The 18,255-nt window shown below is 52.2% G+C and overlaps 1 protein-coding gene across 2 annotated transcripts in view; it reads right to left on the bottom strand.

Moving 5' to 3' along the window:
• Positions 1 to 3,916, bottom strand: part of PAK3 (p21 (RAC1) activated kinase 3) — a 72,461-nt gene extending 68,545 nt beyond the window's left edge. For both annotated transcript variants that reach the window (XM_086619833.1, XM_086619834.1), the window contains exon 1: positions 3,878 to 3,916. The gene's annotated coding sequence lies outside the window, so the exon portion shown is untranslated. The remainder of the gene's footprint in view (positions 1 to 3,877) is intronic.
• Positions 3,917 to 18,255: the final 14,339 nt, after the last annotated feature.

The following is an 18,255-nucleotide window of genomic DNA, read 5'->3' as shown; positions in this document are numbered from 1 at the left end:
GGTCAGTGGGACTGAGGGGACAGATGCCATGTTGCTTGCCCAGAGCAAGGGGTACCCACCGGCCATGTGCCACACTGCTTGATTGAGGAGGCAAGGGCCACCTTGCAGCTCAGTCTTCTGTCTCAGGAAACCCAGCAGGCAAACTCATAAACAGGGCACTGACAGAGATAAGTTACACCTGTCCAATTAAACATGCCAAATGAAAAGTCCCTTTGCTGTCCCCAGCAGAGCACACCCTACGTTTGCCATCAGCTGCACACAAGCCACAGCTGCTGACGTTCACCTGGAAAAGATCTCCAAAACTCAAAGCACTGAGACAAGCCACTACCAAACCACAGATACTTTTCTCATATTTTTTCCATTATGGAATTAGTGCTAGGAGCAGGAGACACCAGTGACAGCAGGTCTGAGACAAGACATTCACATCAGCATCTACACCTGTGCTGACCCAGGCCCAATGAGACCTACCAATTACCAGTCAGCCTGACAGGAGGCAAATCAAAGTAACCACAGAAGAAACAGAAGATACGTAAGCTCAACTATTTGTGTCTGAAAGGTAAAAAGCAAAATAGAGCTGTAGGGGGAAAATGCTAGCTAAACACAAAATAGTACTGGTGTGTAGAAAGGTTTATTTCTGCAGCTGAAAGTTAATTCATGTTTCTCTCTCCCCTTTCTATTGCTGCCCTCCCCACCCCCTCACTCTCTTCTTCCTGCCCTGTAAGTTCCTGGGAGAACAGCTTGAAGCACCTTTTGCAGGAGCTAAGACAGGTAATGAAAGAGGAAGATCACGGTGGGCTCCTGTCTGCCCACTGCGTAGCACAGCAAGGAACAGAAATCAGTACTCAAACTGGCTAGGCACAAACTGATGGCAGCATTCATGTCCCAAAGTCACAGGGGGCCCAACCAGAGCAGAAGCAGAAGCCAAAGCTGGCAATATCTCCCCTGTGACCAGTTCTGTGCAGACAAGGCTAAAACGAAGGAGGAGTTGAAGGCAGATGTGAAAGACCTCCAGCTTCCAGGCTGTTTTTGATCCCAGAACACTGGCAGCTCCAGGAACACTTGGATCCACAGTCACAATTAAAGAGTTAAAAGAAAAAGAGGAGAAAGCTTCTAGACAGAGGGAGCAGGAACTGAAATGTGAGTATCACCACAAACCAGCTCTCCTCTAGGAGTAAACGCTGCCAGGTCAGGAGATGGCTAACACAGGAGCTGGGTTTGTTACAGCAAACAATGTGTTGCAGAGCGGAATTTGTCTCACCTATCCCTGTAACTGCACGCACAAAAGTTGTAAAGAAACACAGGGCATGGAGGAAGCCGACCTCTTGTGCCAAGTTTTCTTTTTCCAGACTTTGTGAGCTGGCTCAGGGCACACAGGATAATTTGTACTTCAACTTCCACACGCTTCTAAATACTGAGTTTGTGTCAGATCCTTACGGAGAAATTGCTCAGTGAACCGTCTACTTGCAGAGCTAAAGTCCTCTTCCCTGTAGTCACCAGCAAAACAGTTGCCAACTTCTGTGGGATCCCCCTACAAAGTCTCACCGGGCTTGTTAGTTTAGAGGGCACAAAGCCCCCATCAGACACTCCCCACAAGAAGCTGGCATGCTCATCCTAAAGCCCTGAGGCAAACGCGGCCCAAGCACAGGGCGTGTGACAACCACAGCAGCTCACCCTGGGTACTGCCTCCTGGGGCACTGCTGCCACAGCTGCCCCCTGAACTGCTGCTGCTGCGAGCGGCGGCCTATGAGGCTGGAAACTTAATCCTGTAACAGGAGCTCAGGGCTCACAAGAGCTACTGAGACTTACTTTTAGTTATCCACAGTCACTCAGTGAAGAAATGCCATCCACGCAGGTCTCGGTTCAGAGCGCAAACTCCTCTGCAGCCCCCCACCCATGAAGCCATCCACCCCCTAGACCCCAGCCCCCCACACTGTGCCTGCCACCAGCTCCTCTGCCCAGTCCCACGCCCACGGGAGGCAGCTCCAACCAACACAGCCACAAGCATCGCTGTCCGTCACCAGCCCAGGCTCGGGGCCATCCTTCCCCTCCATGCACATAGTCTGTCGTGGCAACCTTCACTCCCCAGCCTTGAACAACACACCGGCCCACATCCCAGTGGACGTTATCCCTGATCCCTCATTTATTTTGTTTTCTGCTCACGCCGTTGGACAACCCGTGACTGAAACACCTTCCCTGGAAGCAGGCGGCTCCTCTGCAGCCACGTGCCCCACTTCCACCAGAGATGAGGCGAAGGTGGTGCCACTTCTGCGCGATGGCCGGCTCCCTGCTCGGGGAACACCGGTCCCCTCCGACACTCCCTCCCGCTGCGGGCTGACCCGGCCCCAGGCAGCCGCCCTGGTCGGGGCTACGTTCTCACCCCCACTCCTGCCCTCCACCTGCGGCAGCCGCTTCCCCTCCGGGGTCCCGGCCGGCCTCGCTGCCTCCCGGGGCCCTCGGGCCTCCTCCCGGGCTGCTCCTGCGCCCTCCGCCCCGCCCGACAGCCACGGCGAAGGTGGATGCACGCAAAAGGAGGAGCCAGGGGAGACGATCTCATCTCATCATCCCCTCCGGCCGCAGCGGCTCCTTCCCTCTACCCCTCGGGCAGGCAGGTAGCAGCCCGGCTGCGGCCTCCCCCGCCCTCCCGACGGCCCGTCCTCCTCCTCACCCCGGGGGGTCCAGCAAAGCCCACTCTGATCTCCGGCCTCCCGGTTCCCTGTGCTGAACGCCATCACCGGCCGCGCTCGGAAGGAACACAAAAAGCGGGCTGCCCTCTCCCGCGATCTCCGCGGCGCATCGCGGCCAGGCAGGCGGGGCACCGGGGAGACGAGGGGGCTCTGCCCAACTCTCCACGCAGACAACCAGGTGGTCCACTGCCCACCCCAGCAAATGGAGCCGTGTGGGGAGAGACAAAATCCACCCCCCCCTCGACACCCTTTAGGGCTGCAGGTCCAGAAATAGCCCTGTTCTTTCCAGCTCAGGCCCGCAATCTCTTTCAGATGTCGCTCGCTTTGAAGCCACCGCTTTTCCTGCCCGAATCCCCTCAATCTTCCACATTAAATACATCGCTGTACTTAAAACAGGGCTCATTTCTGGCACCGGTGAAAACCGGATCTGAGAACTGAAGGGCCAAAAAGGGGGCACTGGTGCCGAGAGCATCCCCCCCGGCGGAGCGAAGCCTGCAGCCGCCAGACATCGCGCTGGAGCCTCCCTCGGCCGGCTGGTGCACGGGTCTGGGACAAAGGGACAGCCCAGCACAGGGACCAGTTCTCTCCCGTGCGTGTGCAGGGCAGAGAACACCCTTCCCCGAACGGATTTCAGGAAAAACTTGTCAGGCGTTTTTAAAGGGGTCAATCGGATGCGTGTTGCCAATAAAGAGCATTTAAAAAAAAAAGAAAAAGGCAGAGTTATTTATAGCCCAGAGCGTCTCGCCGCTCTGCAGAAGCACAGCCCAGAAGACGGCATTGTTGGAAGATGGGGAGCACACGCACCACCACAGCCTCCATGGCCGGTGTCGGCGCTGACACAACTTCGGAGCCGACAGCGGCTCTGCGGCTCGCAGCCACGCCGCGAGTTCCCGCCGGTCTCCGTTTACAGACAGCGCGGAGGCTGCCCGGTAACGCAGGTGCCACTGCCGGGAGACGAACCCCAGAGACGCAGACAACGCCGAGAGCGGGGCAGCCCGGCCCGCCCCGCGGCCGCCCACCTCGCTCGGCCCGGTGAAGCCGCCCCCCACCCCGCCACGCCGCGGAGCCGGGAAGGGGAACGGGGCGCCGCGCACACGGCCGCCGCATTCCGCAGGCGGCCCCCGGGCGAAGCTCCGCAGGCCGCTCCCGGCCCGCCCTGACCCCCCGCGCGGCGGCGCGGACGCCGGCGTTACCTGGAGCTGCCGCTGTCATGCTGCACCGGCCGTCCCCCGCCGCGGCCCCGCGCCGCCGCCGCCGCCGAGGGCCCCCCCCGGGCGCAGCCCATCTGCCGCGCGCCCGGCCCGGCCCCCCCCGCGCCGCCGCCGCCGCCGCCGCCACCGCGCGCCAATCGCCGCGCGCGCCGCCGGGACGCGCCGCCGCGCCCCAGCCCCGTGTCGTCACCCGCCGCCCGCCGCGCCCATTGGCTGCGGCTGCGGCGGCCGCGCGGCGCGGGGGCAAATCTTGTGGTTCAAGGCAGCTGCGTGGGGAAAGCGCGGCGCGGGCGGCCCCCAGCTCGCGTCCTCCGCGGCAGAGGTGTGCGGGCAGCCGGGAGGCGGGTCTGGCACCCGGCTGGCACCGAAAGGTGTCCTGAAAGGCATCATATTGCTCCTTGGTCCTCGTCCGCAGGGAGTAGGAAATGCACGGTGAAATGTCGGGTTGCCCCCACAATTTGCCATGTCACAGCCTGTGGGCTTTTCCCGGCAGCATCCACACGTGGGAGAAACCCACCAGGCGCGAGGCTTGTGCAGCCAGCTCCGGCCGCTCCTGCGACAAAGAGGACACTTCCTGCCAAAGATCTCCAAAGGCGCCAGAAGAAAAAAACCACACTCTTCATCACAGTGCATGTTTTCCCTGTCTTTCATTCGGAATTACGCTGACCCGGCAGAGCGTGGTCCCACTCCTGCTTCTCCCGAACCCCGCGAGTTCAACTCATACAGTCACAGAAGGGTTTGGGTTGGAAGGGACCATAAAGAACCCCTCCATGAAAGGTCTGAAAAGTAGAAACAGACCCTGTTCTGATGAGGATGCCCTCACTGTTATAGTATTTCCAGAAAAAAAACCAAACATCCACGGACAAACATGGCCAATTTTACAACCCCCCCAGCAGAGCCCAGGGGCCATGGGCACTGCGGCAGTGCCAGGGCTGGGAGCACAAGCCTTGCTCCGAGCTCGTCCCCTCGCCCAGGCTGCGCTGGGTTCCAGGGCTGGTGGGCGGCTCGTGCACCACGGGCTATGGAACGGGCCGTGCTGTTATATCCCAAGATGGGCCAATCTTTGACCTTTTATTTGTTTTTTTCCTGAGGGAGAGGCACAAGGTAGTGTTTAATAATCCATTATGCAGCAGCCACAGGCAAGAAATGAAGACTACCTTCTCTGGCTGCTATTGCCAAAGGTAAGGCAGGTCACATGTAATTACCCAAGAGGAGATAACGAACCCTCCCAGCCCCACCACACGGCATGTGATCTCCTCTGACCACGAGCGGTCACACTGTTGCCGTACAGCTCATTCAAAGGACAGGTTCTCCAGAAGCAAAAGCACACTGAGTCACCCAGTCAACGCCGACGTGACGAGCAGCCCCCACTGAATCACTGCCGTCCCTTCCTGCTGTACGCTGAGGTCTCTCCAAGGTTTTGTTCTCCAGTATGAGTCAAACCTATCACTTAGCTGGCTGGCTCTGCAGCAATCATAGTCAAGCTGTGGAGTGAGTTGTCAGTGCTGTTTCCATCCTGTAGAGAAATACCACTGTGGATAGATGACTCTTGGGATCCTCTAAGGTCAGCAGCGACCCTGCAAGGCTGCTGGAAGAAGAGGCACCTTCCACTTTCTGCTGCAAGTAGCATCCACCCCAGTGACAGCACAGTGTGCATCCAAGGGGGCTCGAGAGAAGCAGACAAGATGACCCTTGCAGAGGACATGCTCTTCCTTGTTGAGCCAAGACAGGGTGGTTTGCAGAGGGCTTAGGCTTGAGCCCAGCTTTTCCCCCTTCAAAGTCTGTGCAAAGATTTAGGGGAATGTCTCCCGACTGCAGTGATGAAGGGAACGCAGCTGAAGAAGCTTGTCTGGGGTCTCCACGGGCTCACCGAGCCCTTCAGGGCTGAAGGGCCATACCCTGCAAACCACGCCGGCTGCTGCAAACTGGCGTTTAAAAACAGCCCGTAGAGTTGGAAAGGACTGAGGAGGTGGTGGACAAGTGGTACCCAGCTGCTTCCAGAGCAAAAATTATTCCCGATTGCTTCGGACACAGAACGGGAGGTTATTTACCAGCCCCACGCCCCAGCGCACCACGCACAGCGTGAGCTGTGTGCCCGCTCAGGGGCTTCCCAAGGAGGGAAGCAGCTCAAGGAAAAGCTGCAGGCAGAGCACCAAGTCAGGCAATTACAGATGTTAGGACCGAATCTGCGGGTGAATCCCTTTCATTCACTTTTAAAAGTCCAACTAAAAGATAGTTTCAGCATAAGCTATTAGCAAAACCAATCTTATAAGCACTATAAGAAAATTCTGAGACACCAAGGCTGGTGCCTTGGCTTCTGGCTGATTTTGCCGAAGGCTGAGTGAGAGCAGATGAAGGAAGAGTTGCAGCTTCCTTTCCCCTGTGAAAGAGCAGAAACTTGACTCCATGACTGCACGCAGTGAAAAAGCATGATCAGATCCCTTACTCTCAGCCTGGTCCAAAGTTATGACTCTCCTGGGAGCCAAGGAAACCTTGCAAACATCAACTGTGCATGGTGGAGTTTTTCCTGAAAATTACAGAGCGTTTTTAAAAGTCTGTGCCTTTTGGGTTGGCCTTTGGAGACCACGAAGCCCTTGAACCTGTGCTATTTCAGCTTCCCTGGGTTCTCCAGCTGTCTTTAAGCTGCTGGATGGAAGCTGACTGTCCCATGCCTGATAGGAAGCTGATGCCCCATGCCTGTCCCATGCCTTTCTGGGAAAGGAGACAAAGAGAGGAAGCAAAGGCAAAGGCCAGAAAGGGGCAATTGTCCAAACTGCAGAACTTTCTTGCCCCTCACCCCAGCCGTACGTGAGGCTGACCCCATCGGAGCTGGAGGGCTGCTCCACACGCTGTGAGCAGCCAAGTGTGCTGACAATGGGCACATTGCTCATGGCACACTGCTGGGACAGGGAAAACGCTGAATGACTGCACGGCCAGAGTACCCACACAGTCCCGGGGTGTGGGGCTCGGCAGTGCAAGCTGGACTCGCTCCACGGGTCCGACACGTGGGATGGGCTGGGCTGGGCCAGACCTGCATAGTCTCACTGAGCCTGATCTGGCCAAGACGTGGACAGGGTGCCAGCTTTGTCCCCACAGGGCACAGGAAAGCAGGCTCGTCCCTGCTAGACATCAATCCTCTGTGACTGTCACATGGGTGTCAAAGCTAGTTGGAAACGCTTTAAGAGTCTGCACAGCCACGAGGTCTGGCCTCTGGACTCACAGAGCCTTCCTGAACCCTGTTTTTTTCTGGAGGCAGCTAGGTCTCCAAGCAAGGGTCTCATCCTGAAAAAGTAACCCAGAAGCTATCTTCATTTGAGCCCCAATGCCCAATGCTTTAGGAGTCTGAGAAGCAGGAGGAGGGACCTGGCTGGACCAGGTTCATTGCCAGTCCCAACAGCTCCTTTCTCGTGTGCTAAAAACAGCAGGACTGGCTGTATCAGGACCATCCGTGCTGGAGTGTCTCTGTGCCAGGCTGTGCACAAGCTCCCCAGCCCCTCCATGGGGCATCCCCAGCCAAGGGACTCACGTCCCTGAAGATACAACCCCATGGAAATACAGAGCGAAGCAGCCAATGCAGCAAGGCAAGAGAAAAAGAAATAAATATTAGCTCTGAGCCACAAATAGCCTTCTAGTAGCCTTTGCTCCCCCGAAAGATGCTTGAGGACTTCAGAAGCCAAAAGCCACGTAAGCTCACCTTTTAGACCTAACTGGGCAGACCCTCCCAAACGGATCGCAGTGCCGCAGACTCGCACTGCCTGGGACTCCCAGCACCCTTCCCTGTGTAAGAGGGGTGTGCAAGGCTAATGGCTCAGTAAGAGAGACCGTGCACCAAAATGAAACAGAAACCAAATGTACACTTTGCTGGGATGGCCAGGAAGTTAAAAAAAGAAAAGTTTGTCAAGTAAAAACGGGAATCCCTTCGAAGATCTGCCTGATCCTGCTTTCACAGGGAACGTGCTCAAGCAGAGCAGGAACTCAGGAAAGCTTTGCAACCACACATCGGTCAGTACTATGTAGGATGTAACCTTAATGGGGTACACAGTTCCAGGGGTGGCTCAGATGCATCCTAGTGAAGGCACAAGGCCAGTGAACGAACCCCTCTCTGCTTCAGTGGGGCAGGAGGGTGGACACATTCTCCATCCACTACAGAACTGGCCCTGCCGCATTTATCACACCTTGCTGGCAAACATGGCACAACGTGAGCGATACAGCGGGACTGGTAATCGGGTGTCAGTGGGTTTTCAAGGGAAGGGGGGAGTAAGGATCCCATTAATCCCCCATACTTAGTGGTAGCTGCCAGAGAGCCTGTCCTGCCCATCAAATGAACTCTGACAACTAACTCCCATCCCCATCACCAAAACCCCAATAAGCAGCAAGTTATTCTGGCTCCTAAGAGCTGTGCGTGTTACACTGCCCCACAGCTTTCTGCCTCTGCCAGGACGGGCTCAGCTGCACCAGGGGCTGCTCTGGGGAGCACCGGGGGAAAGGGACACGGAGGGACACTGAAAGCCAACAACGAAATTTGGGAGCCTGCTTGGGCCATGATGTCATGGTTTCCCAGCGCCCCGCAGATTGGCTGTGGGTGAGCATCTGCTGGGAGCTGGGGCTGGTTATTTGCCTGAGGTTCAGACCTTTCCCAGCAGCTCTGAATCAGGCTGGTTGTCGTGACAACCTGGATAGCGGCAGCTCCCGACTACAACGTAATGAGGTTGTCACAAAAAGGAGCCCCTCCATCAGAGAGGTTTAGTAAGGGATCATTAATGTTTCCGAGGGAGCGTGAGAGCAGAAGAGGTAAGGGGACCATCTGGCTATGCTGGAGCACATCAACAACCTCCCTTGGAAAGGAGCTTCGTTAGACAGGAACCACCTACCGGCATGTAGCGATGGGAACCAGGCAGGCTGCCTGCCAGCAGTGAGAGGGTCCCAGCTGCTCAGCTCTGGGATCTGGTGTCTGCCGAGATCCAGGCAAAGATGGAGCAAGGAGGACGCACGAGCGCTGCCTGGGAACGACTTGAGTCTCTGAGCGGTGAAGGTGCCCAGGGCTCACTTGGGCACAAGGGCAGTGATACAGCCTGGGACAAGTGACACGGTAAGGCTGGCACGCAGAGGCCTTTCCACCGTGGCACTGGCCGCACCTGCTGCCTCTTAGAGGGTAAGTCACTGAACCACGCCGTGCCTTAGTTTACCCCCTTTGCAGGTAACTTCTGCCAATGTTCAGAAGACCTTCCCACCGCCATACCACGGGGCACTGGGAACTACCAGTACTGCAAACCCTGCACGGGGCAGGGCAGGGACTGCAGCAGATGCCGCTCATTCAAAGAGAACTCATGCATGACTCTGCTGTCCCGAGGATCTTCTCAGCCCAGGTGCAAGAATGACAAGGCAGGACAAAGATGTCCCCTCGTCATTACTGGAGATTGAGCCTGGGGGATCATGTAAGGCACCAAACACAGTGTCTTCTCCTGGGATCTACACATGCTCTGTCTTCTCGCCCCAGGTAACTTTTTGTGCTTCACCTTGTTCTTGTGAAACACGTGTTTGCCCCCATTCTCAACAAACCCTCAAGATGTCTACAACTGGCTGCAATCATAGTGGATTGGGGTGCTGCAGTCTGAAACCTTCATGGATGGTGATAACACCACAGCTTGGAGAAGCTCAGTTGCTAAACTACTGATCCCTGAGACCAGGTCCCTGGAGAAGAATGCCCACATTCATGATAGGGAACATACTTTTGAAAAAAATTTTTCCTGCAAAACAATAAAGTCCAAATCTTTCCTAAGAGGAGATAGAAATTACCCCCATAGATAACTATGAATCTTACAGCAATAATTGACAGAATTTCTTTTATGTCACCTTCATCTGTTTTAAAAATACCTACTGCAAACATTTGCCTAAGTCAGTATAAGATTTATTAATAAAGTCTTCATACTAAAAGCAGCTGTACTTTCATTTTAGTTTATTTTTACCTCAAATAAATTTTCCTACTCAAAATTAATGCTTCAACTGTGGATTTAACCAAGATGTAATGGGAATATTAACACATGCCAATTCAATACCAATCAACTACTACAGACTGCATTTAATAGACACATTTCTTAATATACCACTGCTACACCTCATTAAAATGTTGTTGAATCTTCACAACTGTTGTAAACAATCAAGTGGGATATAATCCACCTTCAGAACTAGTAAAACTGAACGTAGTGCTCTCCTACTGTGGGGACGCGTGTGATGTAAAATTCAAAGCTAAGAGGAGATGTAGTTGATTACATGTAACAGAAATACCCTCAGATTAATATTAGGCACCAGGTTCACAAATCCTGCCTCTCTCTAAAAGGAACAAAGGGACGGGAATGTCTGCAAGGAGATCCCCATCCTGGAATAAGGTTTTGCAAGAGGGAAACAACATGAGCTGTTGGAACCTGCACTCTGCAATACTGTCCGAGCTGTGCAGCCCAGCAGCGTCGCTCCTCCAGTTTTGGCAGAGGGGCAAAGAGCTGCTGCAGCAGCGCAAGGCGGGCAGCAGCTCAGTGGCAGCTGTGCACTCACCTCCCAGCAGCGCTGCCTCCCACGGAGCCCTGCTGTCATTCCCAGGCCCTTTTTGTTTTTCCTGTAAACTGCAATTTAAATCACCTTCCAACAGGAGCAGCAGGACTAACAGCTTAAATGTATCAAGCCCTGCCTTAGCAGAGTTTGTAAACAACACATCACAGCTTCCTGCAGGAACAGGAACAGGATTCGGAATTTTTCAGGAGACCTCTGGAAAGTCCAGTCCTGCCTGGTTTGCAGTGAAACATCTCCCATCCTCCTTCATGGGGAGCATCACACTTGACTGAACACAAGCAAAGGCGACCCACCTGCCTGCTGGACTTTACCCGCTAAAGATGTTGAATTCAGCCTCCTCTCAGGCCGGAGAAAACCAAGATTCGCCCTGCCTATCCAAACAGCACAGAACGCTTTCCAGCCCTTCCTGGTGTCACAGAACAAGATTCTGAGATGCAGTGTTATGGCAGACCCAGCCGAGTGTGGCCAAGCTGCCATGGCCCAGCACGAGCACCAGGTTTACGGATACGTGACCACGCACAACTCCTTGCACTACAATGTCCCAGCAGAGGTGAGAGGTTCCTTCTCATTCCGGAACAGACACATGTAACTATGCTGCAGTAGGCTTTAAGGGCAGTATCTGACAGTAAAACCACCACAGGAAGATGGGCAGATGCAACAAACTTATCTTCTCCTTGAAAAATAGTTGTTATTCAACATTGGTTCTTTACTGGAACAGCCACACATCACTGTTCCTCAGTTTTCAACCTGAAAAATGTCTGGAGCTGGGCGAGACATACAAAAACTCTTCTCCAAGCTGTTTATCTTTGTTTTAATCTGAAAAGCATTTACCAACATACTAGAGTTTTACACAAGTCCTTCTCCATTTTTTTCCCCAACTACTCGTGAACAGGAACGATACCAACTCTCGTGGCTGCTGGGAGACACCAGAAGAGGGAGGCTCAAGAGGTCAAACGTCACCACCACGCAGGCTACGACCAGGCTCAGGCACACCGCGGCAGCATCCGGATCTGGGGTTTTAATTTACATTCACCTCGATGTAATCATTAAGATTAATGATGGCAGCACTGAGGCGGAGCCAGTGTGAAGCAGCCCTGCCTGCCCAGATCTCTGCTTTTGACACCTGAGCTCAGTCCTGTGCTGAGAACACAGCAGGGAGACCCGCTGAGCTCCTTCCTCGATGTTCCTATCTGAGAGGGGTAAACCATTGGTGGTACCTGACGTTTTTGGGTTTTAAAGATGCTGAACATAGAGGCCAATATGTAATCTGTGACTGTCCAGAGCATCTCAGCATCCTACACCAAACCACATGAAGGTAACACCCAAAGAGAAGGTATGTAGCTGATCTGATTTATGAAAATGAACTGATTAAAGCCAGTAAGGCTGTTAGGAAATGAAATGGCGTTAACAGCTTTTATGCTGAAGCCACTATTCAAATTTTTTAACGCCCATTTCGTGGTCAGACATGTTTGCAATAAAAAAATCTTCCTCTCTGTCTCTTTCCCACTCAATGTAGTTGTGCTTCAGGAACAGAAAGGGCTCAGGCAGGGATTCTAACCTGTTTTTTGTGCTCTATCACCAGAAGATTTCACATGGGGGACAATTCTGGATTGAAGATATAGGAGACTGGAGTGCTGATAGCTGTGGAAGAGAAGCAGTGTCAAGCAGCTGCCAGGAAAACTTTGCTATCCCTCATCTCCTGCTGCCTTCAGAGCATTCTGGAGAGAGCAGGAAAGTCTGATGTCACTGAAGTCCAGGATTTCCCTATTGCCCTGAGCCAGGCTCCATGGGAGCCCAGAGGGAGCCAACCTGTGAGGGCGGTGGAAATGCAGTACAAAACCCAGAAACCTGAAGAGGAACGACTATCTTGTTTTCAACCCCTTGAACTATCACCCTTCCTTTATCATCCCAGCTGCTAGGAACGTAAGATGAAGGCATCGCCCAAGGGTATGAGAACAGCAAAGCTACTGAGGGCTCCACAAGTTTGTGTCCATGTGACCAATTCCTGCAGCTTAGACATCCTCAAAGCCTGGGTTGACTCACCTCTGGCTGGTCTACAGCATAGACAAACTCATAATGGTTTGCATTCCTTAGAGATCCTAGACCCTCAGCTGCGGTATCACAGGTAAGAGTCTGAATTATTCCCTCAAAGCAGATGGGACAGCTGAGGCTGCTTTCATCTTTAGTCGCTCCTTCCTCCGTCCCCACAAATGAAAGCAGATCCTCATTTCCACGTGGCTCGTCCTGCTCATTCAGCTCTCTCCTGAAGATCCACTTTTCCCACAACGAATGTTGTGAATCTGGGAATTGACCTCATACTAGATCAGCACAAACTTTGATTTCACAGCTACGGCAACTCCACTGACGTCAGGGGTGAGCATGAACAGGGGTGCTGTGGATGGCAAACACGCAGCACTGCATGACGGCTTGTGAGTACTGAAGAATGCCGGGTTACCACCGTGTTGCAATGCAGAGGTACTGTAGGCACCAGGATAACATCAGCCCAGAGGGCCTGGAGAAGAAAAAGGTCTTTATGTGATTCCCATTTCACAAATGAAGAATTCATTGCCTGGAGAATATCCCACTACAGTCAGATTTACTACCACGCCAGCTCAGGGCAGCGTCCTCCCAGCAGCTGGAAGACTATTGACAAGGGTTGTCTGTGATCTTACAGCACTTCCACACCAGCCTGCTAGGCTGAAGCCTAACAATTATAAAAACCATGACAGAGAATGTGTGTCTTGACTCAGAGACTATCCTTCCCAAGCTTACCAGGATCGTGACCCAGAAAGTTAAAATGCAAGAAAATCTCTGGCTGCTGACCAGACAAAAAATTTGATACTGGGTTAAAGAATCGATGGCTCTTGGCTATAGCTGACAGGCATCAACTGCACCAGCTAAAGTGCCCCTCTTTTCTTTAGGGTGCCTAATACCAGCCAGAGCAGCAGGACTGAGAATGCCTTTGTGATAGAAACAATTTACTCCAGCTGAAGAAAAAGATTCCTCTGAAATCCAATTTAGTGAGACACTTCAAACAAGATTTCAGGAACTCGTTCCAGAGGAAGGACTTTACCTTTGCGAGACTGACCACATCACAATAGTAAATGGAGAATGTGCCAGAAACGAACTTTTATGTACTGAGAGGTGCTGCTAGAGCCTAAAACACAACCTCGCCTCCAACACATCTTCAGCAAAGTTACCTCTTTAGAGGAGAATACCTCCTTCTCCTTCTCCTTCTCCTTCTCCTTCTCCTTCTCCTTCTCCTTCTCCTTCTCCTTCTCCTTCTCCTTCTCCTTCTCCTTCTCCTTCTCCTTCTCCTTCTCCTTCTCCTTCTCCTTCTCCTTCTCCTCCCTGTCTGTGAACCCTTCCACCACCTTCCTTCCCTTTCTCCCCTGTAACTTTGCACATACTTGCAGATCACTATACATCAGGACGCAGCCCGTAAAATGTGAAAGCTTATAGATTTGTTCATGCCAAGCAATATTTCACTGTTATCTGTCCCCAAACTCTTGGTTTTGTTTGGCCACAAAGAGAACTCCATAAGAAATAGTGAAGGCTGGTCACCCAGCCAAGCAGGTGTGCAGGTACAGACACCAAGAAGTTTGTTGCATAGATTTATCTTTCATGTCACTGAGAAAGTTAAGGTCTGTTTTGACATAGCATAGACAGGACCAAGCATTGGTTTGAAGACAGAAGGCCACAATCCCAGAAAAAAATTCTTTATCATAAATCCAGAGTCCAGAAGGCAGTGGAGCACAAGTTTTCTGGCAAAATAGGGTTTCTTCTTCTAAAAATTATGCTTTTCAGAGCACAAAACAACCCAGGTTTGACAAGTCTTATCTGAACAGTAGAAGAGTTTTGAACCCAAAGATTAAGGAAAGGTGTGTTCATGAAACTCTCAACCCAAGACAGTCTATAGCGAGAGAGTGAGACTTGTCTTGGATGTGGAGACCTTTTCATATCACCTTCAGTGACCAGCTTCTTTAAAAAACTCAAGAAAGCACCAATTTTAGCACGCACCCACAGGATGGGAGAACACTTAATGGCAAATTTAGGGAAATTTTGTTCTCCATCCAGTTTAGATCAAAACCAAAAGAAAAAATCTTTCAAGAATTGTGAGCATGATCTTTTGACCAGTTTCAGCACGTCTATAAAGCACGACAGTGCAGAGAGCACTGCATTTCACCCTCATCTCTGGCTGTGAATGTCGGGTGTTCAGAGAATACAGTCAAGCTCATTAATCTGGTGCTTAAAGATGTCACCTAATCAAGAACTGGGATCAGGAAGAAATCCCCAGCTGACATTAAAACGTTAAATGCAATGGACTGAATCCAATTATTATTTTTATTGGAATTACTAATATATGGGATGGGGCTGGAGGGTCTGATTTCCAAGATAAACACGTGACATCAATGCCACTGCAGACAGGGACTGGCTGAAACTTTTGACCTGTTCTGCGCTGCCGCTGTGCCAGGTCAGACTCCCCTTCCTCCCCAGGCAGTCAAGAAGCTCCCATGGGGTCAGGGAATCCCTGTCACAGCAATGGTGACTGGGTGCTCTCATGAATCACAAAGGCTACAAACCTGCAAGGTTGCCCAACTATTCCACTAACTTTCATCTTCCATGAGATGTTTCCTTCTTTTGGTACCCAAGAAATCTGATGCTCGGGGATTTATGGCTCCTGGCAAACGTAGTATATAAACAGAGAAACCGTCTTCTCCTGTGAGCAAATTAATTTGTCTCTCTGAAGAGATCTCACAGCAGGCCTTCGTCTCTTCAAATGTACCAAGATAGCCTTCCTTGTCGTTAAAGTGCCTTTGCAGTTAGCTGATAAGTTTCCCTGTCAGTCTGAGCTGCTTCAATGCAAGGACACGTCATAAACCTTCCTCCCAAAAAGTCTTTCACTGCATGAGAGGAAAATGTCTAGGGTGTGTTGACAGCCTTCAGCTATCTGAAATCACTTTGTGAAATGTTACAGGGACCCAACCCAGCCAAGAACAATCACCCTTAAAATAGAAATTAAAATTAAATACCTTTATTTTTTCATGAAAGAAAAAGCAACATGTTTCATCAAAGCACCCACTCCACCTCTGTGTCACTCTGACACCTTCACTGACAATCACACTTAGCTTCTGCCAATGGCCTATGAAGCCCACCAGGATGGGGTCACCACACTCCGTATCCATCTCCCTGCTCTTGGTATCTCCTAAGCAGATAGTGGCTCCAAACGAGCCATCTTTACAACAAAAGGTACCATCTTATACTGTGGCCACTGGCAGAGAGGATCAGAGACAGAGGCCAGTACTGGATTTGGTGGCATCCTGCCTGCCCTCCTGATGCCATGGAGGCACCTCCTATCTGCACTGGACTCCAGTCAACAGGATGCAGCCAAATGTAATAGGCGATTCCATGACATTACTCCAGTTTACATCGGTGTAAATAAAACTGGGCTCCCGCACTCACTTTTTCCATCCTACCAGCGTTGCTCTGCTGTGCGACTGTCAGCCTGAATGCCAATCCAGTCTGCCTCTGGCTTACTGTGGGACCCGGGCTCTTATGCTTCAGCGCATCCTTGCAGTCAAAACAGGATGTTTGTTCATACATATTTTTAATCTTGTTGCTACCCTGGCTTCTTCTTGTTAGCTGCCTTGCAGAGCCATTGGTTCCACACCAGGGAAACAGGCCAATTATCCTGCACAGCCCAAGGGAGAGCTACTGCTCAGGGAGGCAATGGGTGCTCGCCCCGGCGGGAATAACTGCTGTCCTGCGGTCACGGGAGGAAATCCCAGAAGTTCAGAAAGTCTCAGCAAAGCAGGGGAGGAAAAGTCAGATAAATTCCTCATCATCAGAGGAAGAGAAGCACCATCTTTGTGGCAAGTGCTGTGTTTGTTGCGTCTCAGAGGGCTGTGCACAGCCCTGCAGACAGCAGGTAAGGAGGCACTTCTGGAGACAGCAGCTCCTTGGCGCAGAGCTCCAGGACCGATGCAGGGCTGGGCAGCGCCAGGGCATACTCACTCTTTACAGGACAATGAGACACACGGCCACAGACTCAAAGGTGGCGAGTACAGACCTATGTTGCTGAGCAGGACGGGCTCACCCATCATCAACATTTCAGCTCCCATTAACTTGGACCAAAGGTCCCAAGGGACCACCTTAGCCAAGCCCAGTCCCTCTAACCACACTGTCTCCTTGGAGCTGACACGTGCAGGTTGAGCTACAGTCGGGGCCATCAGCAGACGGCCTCATCCCACTCTCCATAACAGGGCAGACACATGAAGCCTGGGCTACAGTATGCAACTCAGAAAGTGGTAAGTAAGACACAGGCAGTATGGCTTTCAGCTAAGGCAAAAGCTCTCTGTTCACTTTTCTCCACAGACATCATCAGAGAGACCCGGTCCCTGCTCCTTCGAGCTTGTCATCACACAGGACATGGGCTCTACCTCCCACAAGAGATCTGATTTGTCAGTTCAGGCCAAGACACGTAGAGCCCAGCTCCTCCTCCTCACAAGGAGTTAAGTGATGGTACAGTCTTAGCTACACATACCGGTGCCTGCAGCCAGGGAAGAGAGAGGGGAGAGGAGGCTGACTGGCCCTTTGGAGATCCAGTCCCTTCACCGCCTGTCTCCCCCACGCCCTGCCCCAGCAAAATGGTTTTTCATGCTTAAACCCACGCACAGCTTTGTGCCATGCCACTTCATTTTCTGTGGCAGCCACGCTCCTTTCGAAACAGCACATGGTCCAGAACATATCGACTGCGCAGCAAGGTGAACTACAGCTGTGGATGAAACATCTGGACAATTGCCACGGCAAAAAGGACTGGCATCGCGTCGTGCTACTGCTGCCAATTATCTGCTGGTTGCACAATGAATCCCTTATCACCTTCTCTCACCAGGGCTGGGCAGGAGGAGCTTTGCAGCCTTTGCTTTGGCCTCACTAATCACTGCTGGGCTGACAAGTCCCATGGACCGGGAACAGACTGCTCCTCTGGCTCAGAAATAGAGCCCATACCTCACCTTCACTCCGACTGCTGAAAACGTGCCCTGAGATGGCCTGTGACACCATTTTTGTCTTCTAATGGAAGCTGAATGTCCCTGTTTTCCCCATCAGGAATGAAAGCTGGCACATTGAAGCCCAGTTCTGGCCACTTGTTGCACCAGACAGCAGCTGAAGAGATCTGTCCAAGGAGAAGGGCACTGGGCAGGCACAACTGGAAGCCTAACTCCTCTGAGTCCCAGGGTGGGCAGTGCCAGTCCTGCCAAAGCCTGCTGAGCTAGAGTGTCTAGCTGCTCATGTCTTTTGTCACTGCCACTCAGCACTCCTTGGAGAGGTGGAAAATCATAATGCCAACACCGGTCCTCTTGGAAGGAGACTAAGAAACTGTGTTTCATTTGCACCCAAGTGATCTGCTCAAGATCAGCTGGATGGGTTCAGTAGACAGAAGGAGAAAGGTCTCATCTGTTTGCTGTTTAGTGGTTTAATGTCAGAAAGCATTGGGACTGAAAGCATCTCAAGCTTCACAGCCTTTGAGCTCTTTTGGCTGCAGTTGAAAAAGCTGAACCCCAAACCAAAAGAGCTCACATATAACACAGGTACTTTCCTCCCTCTATTGTCTCCAAAATTACGAAACCAAATTCTACCTCAGGTGGGCTGCAGCCCCGAAGAGGGCACAATGCAGGGTGACATCTGCATCTGCCCCATCCCCTGCTGCACCTCCTGTAGGGGTGCTGACCCACAAGCAGTGGCCAGTCTGTAGTAACTCCACTCCATGAGCTACCCAGACCTCATGTAAATAAGAC

The sequence above is a fragment of the Tauraco erythrolophus genome, chromosome 13, assembly GCF_009769465.1.
Source record: "Tauraco erythrolophus isolate bTauEry1 chromosome 13, bTauEry1.pri, whole genome shotgun sequence".
NCBI lineage: Eukaryota > Metazoa > Chordata > Aves > Musophagiformes > Musophagidae > Tauraco > Tauraco erythrolophus.
This window is presented reverse-complemented; position numbering and strand designations above follow the sequence as displayed.